Here is a 16672-nt window from a genome sequence, read left to right as displayed (position 1 = left end):
TTTTGAGCGGATAAAGAGCACTAGTGTGCATGGAGACACAGGATGAATGGGAACTAGTTTTGTTATTGTACTTTTGATGAAAAGTCACTTTCTAGACATAAAATGTCACTTTTTTCACCTTATCATACTTTTTCATCAACTTTTGCATTTTAATGTAAACGAATCATATTTCGTAATATTTTGGGTCAGAAACATTTCATAGTACTATATTATGTCTAACTATGTGAAAAAAATCAAATTGGAGTACGTCGTGCACTTGATTATATGAGTTTGTTAGAAAAACCACTTTCCTTTGCTCCTAGCGCCTTCTCGTTCGCTGTATAGCGTTTTGAGCGGATAAAGAGCACTAGTGTGCATGGAGACACAGGATGAATGGGAACTAGTTTTGTTATTGTACTTTTGATGAAAAGTCACTTTCTAGACATAAAATGTCACTTTTTTCACCTTATCATACTTTTTCATCAACTTTTGCATTTTAATGTAAACAATCATATTTCGTAATATTTTGGGTCAGAAACATTTCATAGTACTATATTATGTCTAACTACGTGAAAAAAATCAAATTGGAGTACGTCGTGCACTTGATTATATGAGTTTGTTAGAAAAACCACTTTCCTTTGCTCCTAGCGCCTTCTCGTTCGCTCTATAGCGTTTTGAGCGGATAAAGAGCACTAGTGTGCATGGAGACACAGGATGAATGGGAACTAGTTTTGTTATTGTACTTTTGATGAAAAGTCACTTTCTAGACATAAAATGTCACTTTTTTCACCTTATCATACTTTTTCATCAACTTTTGCATTTTAATGTAAACAATCATATTTCGTAATATTTTGGGTCAGAAACATTTCATAGTACTATATTACGTCTAACTACGTGAAAAAAATCAAATTGGAGTACGTCGTGCACTTGATTATATGAGTTTGTTAGAAAAACCACTTTCCTTTGCTCCTAGCGCCTTCTCGTTCGCTGTATAGCGTTTTGAGCGGATAAAGAGCACTAGTGTGCATGGAGACACAGGATGAATGGGAACTAGTTTTGTTATTGTACTTTTGATGAAAAGTCACTTTCTAGACATAAAATGTCACTTTTTTCACCTTATCATACTTTTTCATCAACTTTTGCATTTTAATGTAAACAATCATATTTCGTAATATTTTGGGTCAGAAACATTTCATAGTACTATATTATGTCTAACTATGTGAAAAAAATCAAATTGGAGTACGTCGTGCACTTGATTATATGAGTTTGTTAGAAAAACCACTTTCCTTTGCTCCTAGCGCCTTCTCGTTCGCTGTATAGCGTTTTGAGCGGATAAAGAGCACTAGTGTGCATGGAGACACAGGATGAATGGGAACTAGTTTTGTTATTGTACTTTTGAATGAAAAGTCACTTTCTAGACATAAAATGTCACTTTTTTCACCTTATCATACTTTTTCATCAACTTTTGCATTTTAATGTAAACAATCATATTTCGTAATATTTTGGGTCAGAAACATTTCATAGTACTCTATTATGTCTAACTATGTGAAAAAAATCAAATTGGAGTACGTCGTGCACTTGATTATATGAGTTTGTTAGAAAAACCACTTTCCTTTGCTCCTAGCGCCTTCTCGTTCGCTGTATAGCGTTTTGAGCGGATAAAGAGCACTAGTGTGCATGGAGACACAGGATGAATGGGAACTAGTTTTGTTATTGTACTTTTGATGAAAAGTCACTTTCTAGACATAAAATGTCACTTTTTTCACCTTATCATACTTTTTCATCAACTTTTGCATTTTAATGTAAACAATCATATTTCGTAATATTTTGGGTCAGAAACATTTCATAGTACTATATTACGTCTAACTACGTGAAAAAAATCAAATTGGAGTACGTCGTGCACTTGATTATATGAGTTTGTTAGAAAAACCACTTTCCTTTGCTCCTAGCGCCTTCTCGTTCGCTCTATAGCGTTTTGAGCGGATAAAGAGCACTAGTGTGCATGGAGACACAGGATGAATGGGAACTAGTTTTGTTATTGTACTTTTGATGAAAAGTCACTTTCTAGACATAAAATGTCACTTTTTTCACCTTATCATACTTTTTCATCAACTTTTGCATTTTAATGTAAACAATCATATTTCGTAATATTTTGGGTCAGAAACATTTCATAGTACTATATTACGTCTAACTACGTGAAAAAAATCAAATTGGAGTACGTCGTGCACTTGATTATATGAGTTTGTTAGAAAAACCACTTTCCTTTGCTCCTAGCGCCTTCTCGTTCGCTCTATAGCGTTTTGAGCGGATAAAGAGCACTAGTGTGCATGGAGACACAGGATGAATGGGAACTAGTTTTGTTATTGTACTTTTGATGAAAAGTCACTTTCTAGACATAAAATGTCACTTTTTTCACCTTATCATACTTTTTCATCAACTTTTGCATTTTAATGTAAACAATCATATTTCGTAATATTTTGGGTCAGAAACATTTCATAGTACTATATTACGTCTAACTACGTGAAAAAAATCAAATTGGAGTACGTCGTGCACTTGATTATATGAGTTTGTTAGAAAAACCACTTTCCTTTGCTCCTAGCGCCTTCTCGTTCGCTCTATAGCGTTTTGAGCGGATAAAGAGCACTAGTGTGCATGGAGACACAGGATGAATGGGAACTAGTTTTGTTATTGTACTTTTGAATGAAAAGTCACTTTCTAGACATAAAATGTCACTTTTTTCACCTTATCATACTTTTTCATCAACTTTTGCATTTTAATGTAAACAATCATATTTCGTAATATTTTGGGTCAGAAACATTTCATAGTACTCTATTATGTCTAACTATGTGAAAAAAATCAAATTGGAGTACGTCGTGCACTTGATTATATGAGTTTGTTAGAAAAACCACTTTCCTTTGCTCCTAGCGCCTTCTCGTTCGCTGTATAGCGTTTTGAGCGGATAAAGAGCACTAGTGTGCATGGAGACACAGGATGAATGGGAACTAGTTTTGTTATTGTACTTTTGATGAAAAGTCACTTTCTAGACATAAAATGTCACTTTTTTCACCTTATCATACTTTTTCATCAACTTTTGCATTTTAATGTAAACAATCATATTTCGTAATATTTTGGGTCAGAAACATTTCATAGTACTATATTATGTCTAACTACTGTGAAAAAAATCAAATTGGAGTACGTCGTGCACTTGATTATATGAGTTTGTTAGAAAAACCACTTTCCTTTGCTCCTAGCGCCTTCTCGTTCGCTGTATAGCGTTTTGAGCGGATAAAGAGCACTAGTGTGCATGGAGACACAGGATGAATGGGAACTAGTTTTGTTATTGTACTTTTGATGAAAAGTCACTTTCTAGACATAAAATGTCACTTTTTTCACCTTATCATACTTTTTCATCAACTTTTGCATTTTAATGTAAACAATCATATTTCGTAATATTTTGGGTCAGAAACATTTCATAGTACTATATTATGTCTAACTACGTGAAAAAAATCAAATTGGAGTACGTCGTGCACTTGATTATATGAGTTTGTTAGAAAAACCACTTTCCTTTGCTCCTAGCGCCTTCTCGTTCGCTGTATAGCGTTTTGAGCGGATAAAGAGCACTAGTGTGCATGGAGACACAGGATGAATGGGAACTAGTTTTGTTATTGTACTTTTGATGAAAAGTCACTTTCTAGACATAAAATGTCACTTTTTTCACCTTATCATACTTTTTCATCAACTTTTGCATTTTAATGTAAACAATCATATTTCGTAATATTTTGGGTCAGAAACATTTCATAGTACTATATTATGTCTAACTACGTGAAAAAAATCAAATTGGAGTACGTCGTGCACTTGATTATATGAGTTTGTTAGAAAAACCACTTTCCTTTGCTCCTAGCGCCTTCTCGTTCGCTGTATAGCGTTTTGAGCGGATAAAGAGCACTAGTGTGCATGGAGACACAGGATGAATGGGAACTAGTTTTGTTATTGTACTTTTGATGAAAAGTCACTTTCTAGACATAAAATGTCACTTTTTTCACCTTATCATACTTTTTCATCAACTTTTGCATTTTAATGTAAACAATCATATTTCGTAATATTTTGGGTCAGAAACATTTCATAGTACTATATTACGTCTAACTACGTGAAAAAAATCAAATTGGAGTACGTCGTGCACTTGATTATATGAGTTTGTTAGAAAAACCACTTTCCTTTGCTCCTAGCGCCTTCTCGTTCGCTCTATAGCGTTTTGAGCGGATAAAGAGCACTAGTGTGCATGGAGACACAGGATGAATGGGAACTAGTTTTGTTATTGTACTTTTAATGAAAAGTCACTTTCTAGACATAAAATGTCACTTTTTTCACCTTATCATACTTTTTCATCAACTTTTGCATTTTAATGTAAACAATCATATTTCGTAATATTTTGGGTCAGAAACATTTCATAGTACTCTATTATGTCTAACTATGTGAAAAAAATCAAATTGGAGTACGTCGTGCACTTGATTATATGAGTTTGTTAGAAAAACCACTTTCCTTTGCTCCTAGCGCCTTCTCGTTCGCTGTATAGCGTTTTGAGCGGATAAAGAGCACTAGTGTGCATGGAGACACAGGATGAATGGGAACTAGTTTTGTTATTGTACTTTTGATGAAAAGTCACTTTCTAGACATAAAATGTCACTTTTTTCACCTTATCATACTTTTTCATCAACTTTTGCATTTTAATGTAAACAATCATATTTCGTAATATTTTGGGTCAGAAACATTTCATAGTACTATATTACGTCTAACTACGTGAAAAAAATCAAATTGGAGTACGTCGTGCACTTGATTATATGAGTTTGTTAGAAAAACCACTTTCCTTTGCTCCTAGCGCCTTCTCGTTCGCTCTATAGCGTTTTGAGCGGATAAAGAGCACTAGTGTGCATGGAGACACAGGATGAATGGGAACTAGTTTTGTTATTGTACTTTTGATGAAAAGTCACTTTCTAGACATAAAATGTCACTTTTTTCACCTTATCATACTTTTTCATCAACTTTTGCATTTTAATGTAAACAATCATATTTCGTAATATTTTGGGTCAGAAACATTTCATAGTACTATATTACGTCTAACTACGTGAAAAAAATCAAATTGGAGTACGTCGTGCACTTGATTATATGAGTTTGTTAGAAAAACCACTTTCCTTTGCTCCTAGCGCCTTCTCGTTCGCTCTATAGCGTTTTGAGCGGATAAAGAGCACTAGTGTGCATGGAGACACAGGATGAATGGGAACTAGTTTTGTTATTGTACTTTTGATGAAAAGTCACTTTCTAGACATAAAATGTCACTTTTTTCACCTTATCATACTTTTTCATCAACTTTTGCATTTTAATGTAAACAATCATATTTCGTAATATTTTGGGTCAGAAACATTTCATAGTACTATATTACGTCTAACTACGTGAAAAAAATCAAATTGGAGTACGTCGTGCACTTGATTATATGAGTTTGTTAGAAAAACCACTTTCCTTTGCTCCTAGCGCCTTCTCGTTCGCTCTATAGCGTTTTGAGCGGATAAAGAGCACTAGTGTGCATGGAGACACAGGATGAATGGGAACTAGTTTTGTTATTGTACTTTTAATGAAAAGTCACTTTCTAGACATAAAATGTCACTTTTTTCACCTTATCATACTTTTTCATCAACTTTTGCATTTTAATGTAAACAATCATATTTCGTAATATTTTGGGTCAGAAACATTTCATAGTACTCTATTATGTCTAACTATGTGAAAAAAATCAAATTGGAGTACGTCGTGCACTTGATTATATGAGTTTGTTAGAAAAACCACTTTCCTTTGCTCCTAGCGCCTTCTCGTTCGCTGTATAGCGTTTTGAGCGGATAAAGAGCACTAGTGTGCATGGAGACACAGGATGAATGGGAACTAGTTTTGTTATTGTACTTTTGATGAAAAGTCACTTTCTAGACATAAAATGTCACTTTTTTCACCTTATCATACTTTTTCATCAACTTTTGCATTTTAATGTAAACAATCATATTTCGTAATATTTTGGGTCAGAAACATTTCATAGTACTATATTATGTCTAACTATGTGAAAAAAATCAAATTGGAGTACGTCGTGCACTTGATTATATGAGTTTGTTAGAAAAACCACTTTCCTTTGCTCCTAGCGCCTTCTCGTTCGCTGTATAGCGTTTTGAGCGGATAAAGAGCACTAGTGTGCATGGAGACACAGGATGAATGGGAACTAATTTTGTTATTGTACTTTTGATGAAAAGTCACTTTCTAGACATAAAATGTCACTTTTTTCACCTTATCATACTTTTTCATCAACTTTTGCATTTTAATGTAAACAATCATATTTCGTAATATGTTTGGTCAGAAACATTTCATAGTACTATATTATGTCTTACTACGTGAAAAAAATCAAATTGGAGTACGTCGTGCACTTGATTATATGAGTTTGTTAGAAAAACCACTTTCCTTTGCTCCTAGCGCCTTCTCGTTCGCTGTATAGCGTTTTGAGCGGATAAAGAGCACTAGTGTGCATGGAGACACAGGATGAATGGGAACTAGTTTTGTTATTGTACTTTTGATGAAAAGTCACTTTCTAGACATAAAATGTCACTTTTTTCACCTTATCATACTTTTTCATCAACTTTTGCATTTTAATGTAAACGATCATATTTCGTAATATTTTGGGTCAGAAACATTTCATAGTACTATATTATGTCTAACTATGTGAAAAAAATCAAATTGGAGTACGTCGTGCACTTGATTATATGAGTTTGTTAGAAAAACCACTTTCCTTTGCTCCTAGCGCCTTCTCGTTCGCTGTATAGCGTTTTGAGCGGATAAAGAGCACTAGTGTGCATGGAGACACAGGATGAATGGGAACTAGTTTTGTTATTGTACTTTTGATGAAAAGTCACTTTCTAGACATAAAATGTCACTTTTTTCACCTTATCATACTTTTTCATCAACTTTTGCATTTTAATGTAAACAATCATATTTCGTAATATTTTGGGTCAGAAACATTTCATAGTACTATATTATGTCTAACTATGTGAAAAAAATCAAATTGGAGTACGTCGTGCACTTGATTATATGAGTTTGTTAGAAAAACCACTTTCCTTTGCTCCTAGCGCCTTCTCGTTCGCTGTATAGCGTTTTGAGCGGATAAAGAGCACTAGTGTGCATGGAGACACAGGATGAATGGGAACTAGTTTTGTTATTGTACTTTTGATGAAAAGTCACTTTCTAGACATAAAATGTCACTTTTTTCACCTTATCATACTTTTTCATCAACTTTTGCATTTTAATGTAAACGATCATATTTCGTAATATTTTGGGTCAGAAACATTTCATAGTACTATATTATGTCTAACTAAGTGAAAAAAATCAAATTGGAGTACGTCGTGCACTTGATTATATGAGTTTGTTAGAAAAACCACTTTCCTTTGCTCCTAGCGCCTTCTCGTTCGCTGTATAGCGTTTTGAGCGGATAAAGAGCACTAGTGTGCATGGAGACACAGGATGAATGGGAACTAGTTTTGTTATTGTACTTTTGATGAAAAGTCACTTTCTAGACATAAAATGTCACTTTTTTCACCTTATCATACTTTTTCATCAACTTTTGCATTTTAATGTAAACTATCATATTTCGTAATATTTTGGGTCAGAAACATTTCATAGTACTATATTACGTCTAACTACGTGAAAAAAATCAAATTGGAGTACGTCGTGCACTTGATTATATGAGTTTGTTAGAAAAACCACTTTCCTTTGCTCCTAGCGCCTTCTCGTTCGCTCTATAGCGTTTTGAGCGGATAAAGAGCACTAGTGTGCATGGAGACACAGGATGAATGGGAACTAGTTTTGTTATTGTACTTTTGATGAAAAGTCACTTTCTAGACATAAAATGTCACTTTTTTCACCTTATCATACTTTTTCATCAACTTTTGCATTTTAATGTAAACAATCATATTTCGTAATATTTTGGGTCAGAAACATTTCATAGTACTATATTACGTCTAACTACGTGAAAAAAATCAAATTGGAGTACGTCGTGCACTTGATTATATGAGTTTGTTAGAAAAACCACTTTCCTTTGCTCCTAGCGCCTTCTCGTTCGCTCTATAGCGTTTTGAGCGGATAAAGAGCACTAGTGTGCATGGAGACACAGGATGAATGGGAACTAGTTTTGTTATTGTACTTTTGATGAAAAGTCACTTTCTAGACATAAAATGTCACTTTTTTCACCTTATCATACTTTTTCATCAACTTTTGCATTTTAATGTAAACAATCATATTTCGTAATATTTTGGGTCAGAAACATTTCATAGTACTATATTACGTCTAACTACGTGAAAAAAATCAAATTGGAGTACGTCGTGCACTTGATTATATGAGTTTGTTAGAAAAACCACTTTCCTTTGCTCCTAGCGCCTTCTCGTTCGCTCTATAGCGTTTTGAGCGGATAAAGAGCACTAGTGTGCATGGAGACACAGGATGAATGGGAACTAGTTTTGTTATTGTACTTTTAATGAAAAGTCACTTTCTAGACATAAAATGTCACTTTTTTCACCTTATCATACTTTTTCATCAACTTTTGCATTTTAATGTAAACAATCATATTTCGTAATATTTTGGGACAGAAACATTTCATAGTACTCTATTATGTCTAACTATGTGAAAAAAATCAAATTGGAGTACGTCGTGCACTTGATTATATGAGTTTGTTAGAAAAACCACTTTCCTTTGCTCCTAGCGCCTTCTCGTTCGCTGTATAGCGTTTTGAGCGGATAAAGAGCACTAGTGTGCATGGAGACACAGGATGAATGGGAACTAGTTTTGTTATTGTACTTTTGATGAAAAGTCACTTTCTAGACATAAAATGTCACTTTTTTCACCTTATCATACTTTTTCATCAACTTTTGCATTTTAATGTAAACAATCATATTTCGTAATATTTTGGGTCAGAAACATTTCATAGTACTATATTATGTCTAACTACTGTGAAAAAAATCAAATTGGAGTACGTCGTGCACTTGATTATATGAGTTTGTTAGAAAAACCACTTTCCTTTGCTCCTAGCGCCTTCTCGTTCGCTGTATAGCGTTTTGAGCGGATAAAGAGCACTAGTGTGCATGGAGACACAGGATGAATGGGAACTAGTTTTGTTATTGTACTTTTGATGAAAAGTCACTTTCTAGACATAAAATGTCACTTTTTTCACCTTATCATACTTTTTCATCAACTTTTGCATTTTAATGTAAACAATCATATTTCGTAATATTTTGGGTCAGAAACATTTCATAGTACTATATTATGTCTAACTACGTGAAAAAAATCAAATTGGAGTACGTCGTGCACTTGATTATATGAGTTTGTTAGAAAAACCACTTTCCTTTGCTCCTAGCGCCTTCTCGTTCGCTGTATAGCGTTTTGAGCGGATAAAGAGCACTAGTGTGCATGGAGACACAGGATGAATGGGAACTAGTTTTGTTATTGTACTTTTGATGAAAAGTCACTTTCTAGACATAAAATGTCACTTTTTTCACCTTATCATACTTTTTCATCAACTTTTGCATTTTAATGTAAACAATCATATTTCGTAATATTTTGGGTCAGAAACATTTCATAGTACTATATTATGTCTAACTACGTGAAAAAAATCAAATTGGAGTACGTCGTGCACTTGATTATATGAGTTTGTTAGAAAAACCACTTTCCTTTGCTCCTAGCGCCTTCTCGTTCGCTGTATAGCGTTTTGAGCGGATAAAGAGCACTAGTGTGCATGGAGACACAGGATGAATGGGAACTAGTTTTGTTATTGTACTTTTGATGAAAAGTCACTTTCTAGACATAAAATGTCACTTTTTTCACCTTATCATACTTTTTCATCAACTTTTGCATTTTAATGTAAACAATCATATTTCGTAATATTTTGGGTCAGAAACATTTCATAGTACTCTATTACGTCTAACTAAGTGAAAAAAATCAAATTGGAGTACGTCGTGCACTTGATTATATGAGTTTGTTAGAAAAACCACTTTCCTTTGCTCCTAGCGCCTTCTCGTTCGCTCTATAGCGTTTTGAGCGGATAAAGAGCACTAGTGTGCATGGAGACACAGGATGAATGGGAACTAGTTTTGTTATTGTACTTTTGAATGAAAAGTCACTTTCTAGACATAAAATGTCACTTTTTTCACCTTATCATACTTTTTCATCAACTTTTGCATTTTAATGTAAACAATCATATTTCGTAATATTTTGGGTCAGAAACATTTCATAGTACTCTATTACGTCTAACTATGTGAAAAAAATCAAATTGGAGTACGTCGTGCACTTGATTATATGAGTTTGTTAGAAAAACCACTTTCCTTTGCTCCTAGCGCCTTCTCGTTCGCTGTATAGCGTTTTGAGCGGATAAAGAGCACTAGTGTGCATGGAGACACAGGATGAATGGGAACTAGTTTTGTTATTGTACTTTTGATGAAAAGTCACTTTCTAGACATAAAATGTCACTTTTTTCACCTTATCATACTTTTTCATCAACTTTTGCATTTTAATGTAAACAATCATATTTCGTAATATTTTGGGTCAGAAACATTTCATAGTACTATATTACGTCTAACTACGTGAAAAAAATCAAATTGGAGTACGTCGTGCACTTGATTATATGAGTTTGTTAGAAAAACCACTTTCCTTTGCTCCTAGCGCCTTCTCGTTCGCTCTATAGCGTTTTGAGCGGATAAAGAGCACTAGTGTGCATGGAGACACAGGATGAATGGGAACTAGTTTTGTTATTGTACTTTTGATGAAAAGTCACTTTCTAGACATAAAATGTCACTTTTTTCACCTTATCATACTTTTTCATCAACTTTTGCATTTTAATGTAAACAATCATATTTCGTAATATTTTGGGTCAGAAACATTTCATAGTACTATATTACGTCTAACTACGTGAAAAAAATCAAATTGGAGTACGTCGTGCACTTGATTATATGAGTTTGTTAGAAAAACCACTTTCCTTTGCTCCTAGCGCCTTCTCGTTCGCTCTATAGCGTTTTGAGCGGATAAAGAGCACTAGTGTGCATGGAGACACAGGATGAATGGGAACTAGTTTTGTTATTGTACTTTTGATGAAAAGTCACTTTCTAGACATAAAATGTCACTTTTTTCACCTTATCATACTTTTTCATCAACTTTTGCATTTTAATGTAAACAATCATATTTCGTAATATTTTGGGTCAGAAACATTTCATAGTACTATATTACGTCTAACTACGTGAAAAAAATCAAATTGGAGTACGTCGTGCACTTGATTATATGAGTTTGTTAGAAAAACCACTTTCCTTTGCTCCTAGCGCCTTCTCGTTCGCTCTATAGCGTTTTGAGCGGATAAAGAGCACTAGTGTGCATGGAGACACAGGATGAATGGGAACTAGTTTTGTTATTGTACTTTTAATGAAAAGTCACTTTCTAGACATAAAATGTCACTTTTTTCACCTTATCATACTTTTTCATCAACTTTTGCATTTTAATGTAAACAATCATATTTCGTAATATATTGGGTCAGAAACATTTCATAGTACTCTATTATGTCTAACTATGTGAAAAAAATCAAATTGGAGTACGTCGTGCACTTGATTATATGAGTTTGTTAGAAAAACCACTTTCCTTTGCTCCTAGCGCCTTCTCGTTCGCTGTATAGCGTTTTGAGCGGATAAAGAGCACTAGTGTGCATGGAGACACAGGATGAATGGGAACTAGTTTTGTTATTGTACTTTTGATGAAAAGTCACTTTCTAGACATAAAATGTCACTTTTTTCACCTTATCATACTTTTTCATCAACTTTTGCATTTTAATGTAAACAATCATATTTCGTAATATTTTGGGTCAGAAACATTTCATAGTACTATATTATGTCTAACTATGTGAAAAAAATCAAATTGGAGTACGTCGTGCACTTGATTATATGAGTTTGTTAGAAAAACCACTTTCCTTTGCTCCTAGCGCCTTCTCGTTCGCTGTATAGCGTTTTGAGCGGATAAAGAGCACTAGTGTGCATGGAGACACAGGATGAATGGGAACTAGTTTTGTTATTGTACTTTTGATGAAAAGTCACTTTCTAGACATAAAATGTCACTTTTTTCACCTTATCATACTTTTTCATCAACTTTTGCATTTTAATGTAAACAATCATATTTCGTAATATTTTGGGTCAGAAACATTTCATAGTACTATATTATGTCTAACTACGTGAAAAAAATCAAATTGGAGTACGTCGTGCACTTGATTATATGAGTTTGTTAGAAAAACCACTTTCCTTTGCTCCTAGCGCCTTCTCGTTCGCTGTATAGCGTTTTGAGCGGATAAAGAGCACTAGTGTGCATGGAGACACAGGATGAATGGGAACTAGTTTTGTTATTGTACTTTTGATGAAAAGTCACTTTCTAGACATAAAATGTCACTTTTTTCACCTTATCATACTTTTTCATCAACTTTTGCATTTTAATGTAAACGAATCATATTTCGTAATATTTTGGGTCAGAAACATTTCATAGTACTATATTATGTCTAACTATGTGAAAAAAATCAAATTGGAGTACGTCGTGCACTTGATTATATGAGTTTGTTAGAAAAACCACTTTCCTTTGCTCCTAGCGCCTTCTCGTTCGCTGTATAGCGTTTTGAGCGGATAAAGAGCACTAGTGTGCATGGAGACACAGGATGAATGGGAACTAGTTTTGTTATTGTACTTTTGATGAAAAGTCACTTTCTAGACATAAAATGTCACTTTTTTCACCTTATCATACTTTTTCATCAACTTTTGCATTTTAATGTAAACAATCATATTTCGTAATATTTTGGGTCAGAAACATTTCATAGTACTATATTATGTCTAACTACGTGAAAAAAATCAAATTGGAGTACGTCGGGCACTTGATTATATGAGTTTGTAAGAAAAACCACTTTCCTTTGCTCCTAGCGCCTTCTCGTTCGCTCTATAGCGTTTTGAGCGGATAAAGAGCACTAGTGTGCATGGAGACACAGGATGAATGGGAACTAGTTTTGTTATTGTACTTTTGATGAAAAGTCACTTTCTAGACATAAAATGTCACTTTTTTCACCTTATCATACTTTTTCATCAACTTTTGCATTTTAATGTAAACAATCATATTTCGTAATATTTTGGGTCAGAAACATTTCATAGTACTATATTACGTCTAACTACGTGAAAAAAATCAAATTGGAGTACGTCGTGCACTTGATTATATGAGTTTGTTAGAAAAACCACTTTCCTTTGCTCCTAGCGCCTTCTCGTTCGCTCTATAGCGTTTTGAGCGGATAAAGAGCACTAGTGTGCATGGAGACACAGGATGAATGGGAACTAGTTTTGTTATTGTACTTTTGATGAAAAGTCACTTTCTAGACATAAAATGTCACTTTTTTCACCTTATCATACTTTTTCATCAACTTTTGCATTTTAATGTAAACAATCATATTTCGTAATATTTTGGGTCAGAAACATTTCATAGTACTATATTATGTCTAACTATGTGAAAAAAATCAAATTGGAGTACGTCGTGCACTTGATTATATGAGTTTGTTAGAAAAACCACTTTCCTTTGCTCCTAGCGCCTTCTCGTTCGCTGTATAGCGTTTTGAGCGGATAAAGAGCACTAGTGTGCATGGAGACACAGGATGAATGGGAACTAGTTTTGTTATTGTACTTTTGATGAAAAGTCACTTTCTAGACATAAAATGTCACTTTTTTCACCTTATCATACTTTTTCATCAACTTTTGCATTTTAATGTAAACAATCATATTTCGTAATATTTTGGGTCAGAAACATTTCATAGTACTATATTATGTCTAACTACGTGAAAAAAATCAAATTGGAGTACGTCGGGCACTTGATTATATGAGTTTGTAAGAAAAACCACTTTCCTTTGCTCCTAGCGCCTTCTCGTTCGCTCTATAGCGTTTTGAGCGGATAAAGAGCACTAGTGTGCATGGAGACACAGGATGAATGGGAACTAGTTTTGTTATTGTACTTTTGATGAAAAGTCACTTTCTAGACATAAAATGTCACTTTTTTCACCTTATCATACTTTTTCATCAACTTTTGCATTTTAATGTAAACAATCATATTTCGTAATATTTTGGGTCAGAAACATTTCATAGTACTATATTACGTCTAACTACGTGAAAAAAATCAAATTGGAGTACGTCGTGCACTTGATTATATGAGTTTGTTAGAAAAACCACTTTCCTTTGCTCCTAGCGCCTTCTCGTTCGCTCTATAGCGTTTTGAGCGGATAAAGAGCACTAGTGTGCATGGAGACACAGGATGAATGGGAACTAGTTTTGTTATTGTACTTTTAATGAAAAGTCACTTTCTAGACATAAAATGTCACTTTTTTCACCTTATCATACTTTTTCATCAACTTTTGCATTTTAATGTAAACAATCATATTTCGTAATATTTTGGGTCAGAAACATTTCATAGTACTCTATTACGTCTAACTATGTGAACAAAATCAAATTGGAGTACGTCGTGCACTTGATTATATGAGTTTGTTAGAAAAACCACTTTCCTTTGCTCCTAGCGCCTTCTCGTTCGCTGTATAGCGTTTTGAGCGGATAAAGAGCACTAGTGTGCATGGAGACACAGGATGAATGGGAACTAGTTTTGTTATTGTACTTTTGATGAAAAGTCACTTTCTAGACATAAAATGTCACTTTTTTCACCTTATCATACTTTTTCATCAACTTTTGCATTTTAATGTAAACAATCATATTTCGTAATATTTTGGGTCAGAAACATTTCATAGTACTATATTACGTCTAACTACGTGAAAAAAATCAAATTGGAGTACGTCGTGCACTTGATTATATGAGTTTGTTAGAAAAACCACTTTCCTTTGCTCCTAGCGCCTTCTCGTTCGCTCTATAGCGTTTTGAGCGGATAAAGAGCACTAGTGTGCATGGAGACACAGGATGAATGGGAACTAGTTTTGTTATTGTACTTTTGATGAAAAGTCACTTTCTAGACATAAAATGTCACTTTTTTCACCTTATCATACTTTTTCATCAACTTTTGCATTTTAATGTAAACAATCATATTTCGTAATATTTTGGGTCAGAAACATTTCATAGTACTATATTATGTCTAACTATGTGAAAAAAATCAAATTGGAGTACGTCGTGCACTTGATTATATGAGTTTGTTAGAAAAACCACTTTCCTTTGCTCCTAGCGCCTTCTCGTTCGCTCTATAGCGTTTTGAGCGGATAAAGAGCACTAGTGTGCATGGAGACACAGGATGAATGGGAACTAGTTTTGTTATTGTACTTTTGATGAAAAGTCACTTTCTAGACATAAAATGTCACTTTTTTCACCTTATCATACTTTTTCATCAACTTTTGCATTTTAATGTAAACAATCATATTTCGTAATATTTTGGGTCAGAAACATTTCATAGTACTATATTACGTCTAACTACGTGAAAAAAATCAAATTGGAGTACGTCGTGCACTTGATTATATGAGTTTGTTAGAAAAACCACTTTCCTTTGCTCCTAGCGCCTTCTCGTTCGCTCTATAGCGTTTTGAGCGGATAAAGAGCACTAGTGTGCATGGAGACACAGGATGAATGGGAACTAGTTTTGTTATTGTACTTTTGATGAAAAGTCACTTTCTAGACATAAAATGTCACTTTTTTCACCTTATCATACTTTTTCATCAACTTTTGCATTTTAATGTAAACAATCATATTTCGTAATATTTTGGGTCAGAAACATTTCATAGTACTATATTACGTCTAACTACGTGAAAAAAATCAAATTGGAGTACGTCGTGCACTTGATTATATGAGTTTGTTAGAAAAACCACTTTCCTTTGCTCCTAGCGCCTTCTCGTTCGCTCTATAGCGTTTTGAGCGGATAAAGAGCACTAGTGTGCATGGAGACACAGGATGAATGGGAACTAGTTTTGTTATTGTACTTTTAATGAAAAGTCACTTTCTAGACATAAAATGTCACTTTTTTCACCTTATCATACTTTTTCATCAACTTTTGCATTTTAATGTAAACAATCATATTTCGTAATATTTTGGGTCAGAAACATTTCATAGTACTCTATTATGTCTAACTATGTGAAAAAAATCAAATTGGAGTACGTCGTGCACTTGATTATATGAGTTTGTTAGAAAAACCACTTTCCTTTGCTCCTAGCGCCTTCTCGTTCGCTGTATAGCGTTTTGAGCGGATAAAGAGCACTAGTGTGCATGGAGACACAGGATGAATGGGAACTAGTTTTGTTATTGTACTTTTGATGAAAAGTGACTTTCTAGACATAAAATGTCACTTTTTTCACCTTATCATACTTTTTCATCAACTTTTGCATTTTAATGTAAACAATCATATTTCGTAATATTTTGGGTCAGAAACATTTCATAGTACTATATTATGTCTAACTATGTGAAAAGAATCAAATTGGAGTACGTCGTGCACTTGATTATATGAGTTTGTTAGAAAAACCACTTTCCTTTGCTCCTAGCGCCTTCTCGTTCGCTGTACAGCGTTTTGAGCGGATAAAGAGCACTAGTGTCCATGGAGACACAGGATGAATGGGAACTAGTTTTGTTATTGTACTTTTGATGAAAAGTCATTT

The sequence above is a fragment of the Ictalurus punctatus genome, chromosome 3 (genome assembly GCF_001660625.3).
Source record: "Ictalurus punctatus breed USDA103 chromosome 3, Coco_2.0, whole genome shotgun sequence".
Taxonomy (NCBI): Eukaryota; Metazoa; Chordata; class Actinopteri; order Siluriformes; family Ictaluridae; genus Ictalurus; species Ictalurus punctatus.
This window is presented reverse-complemented; position numbering follows the sequence as displayed.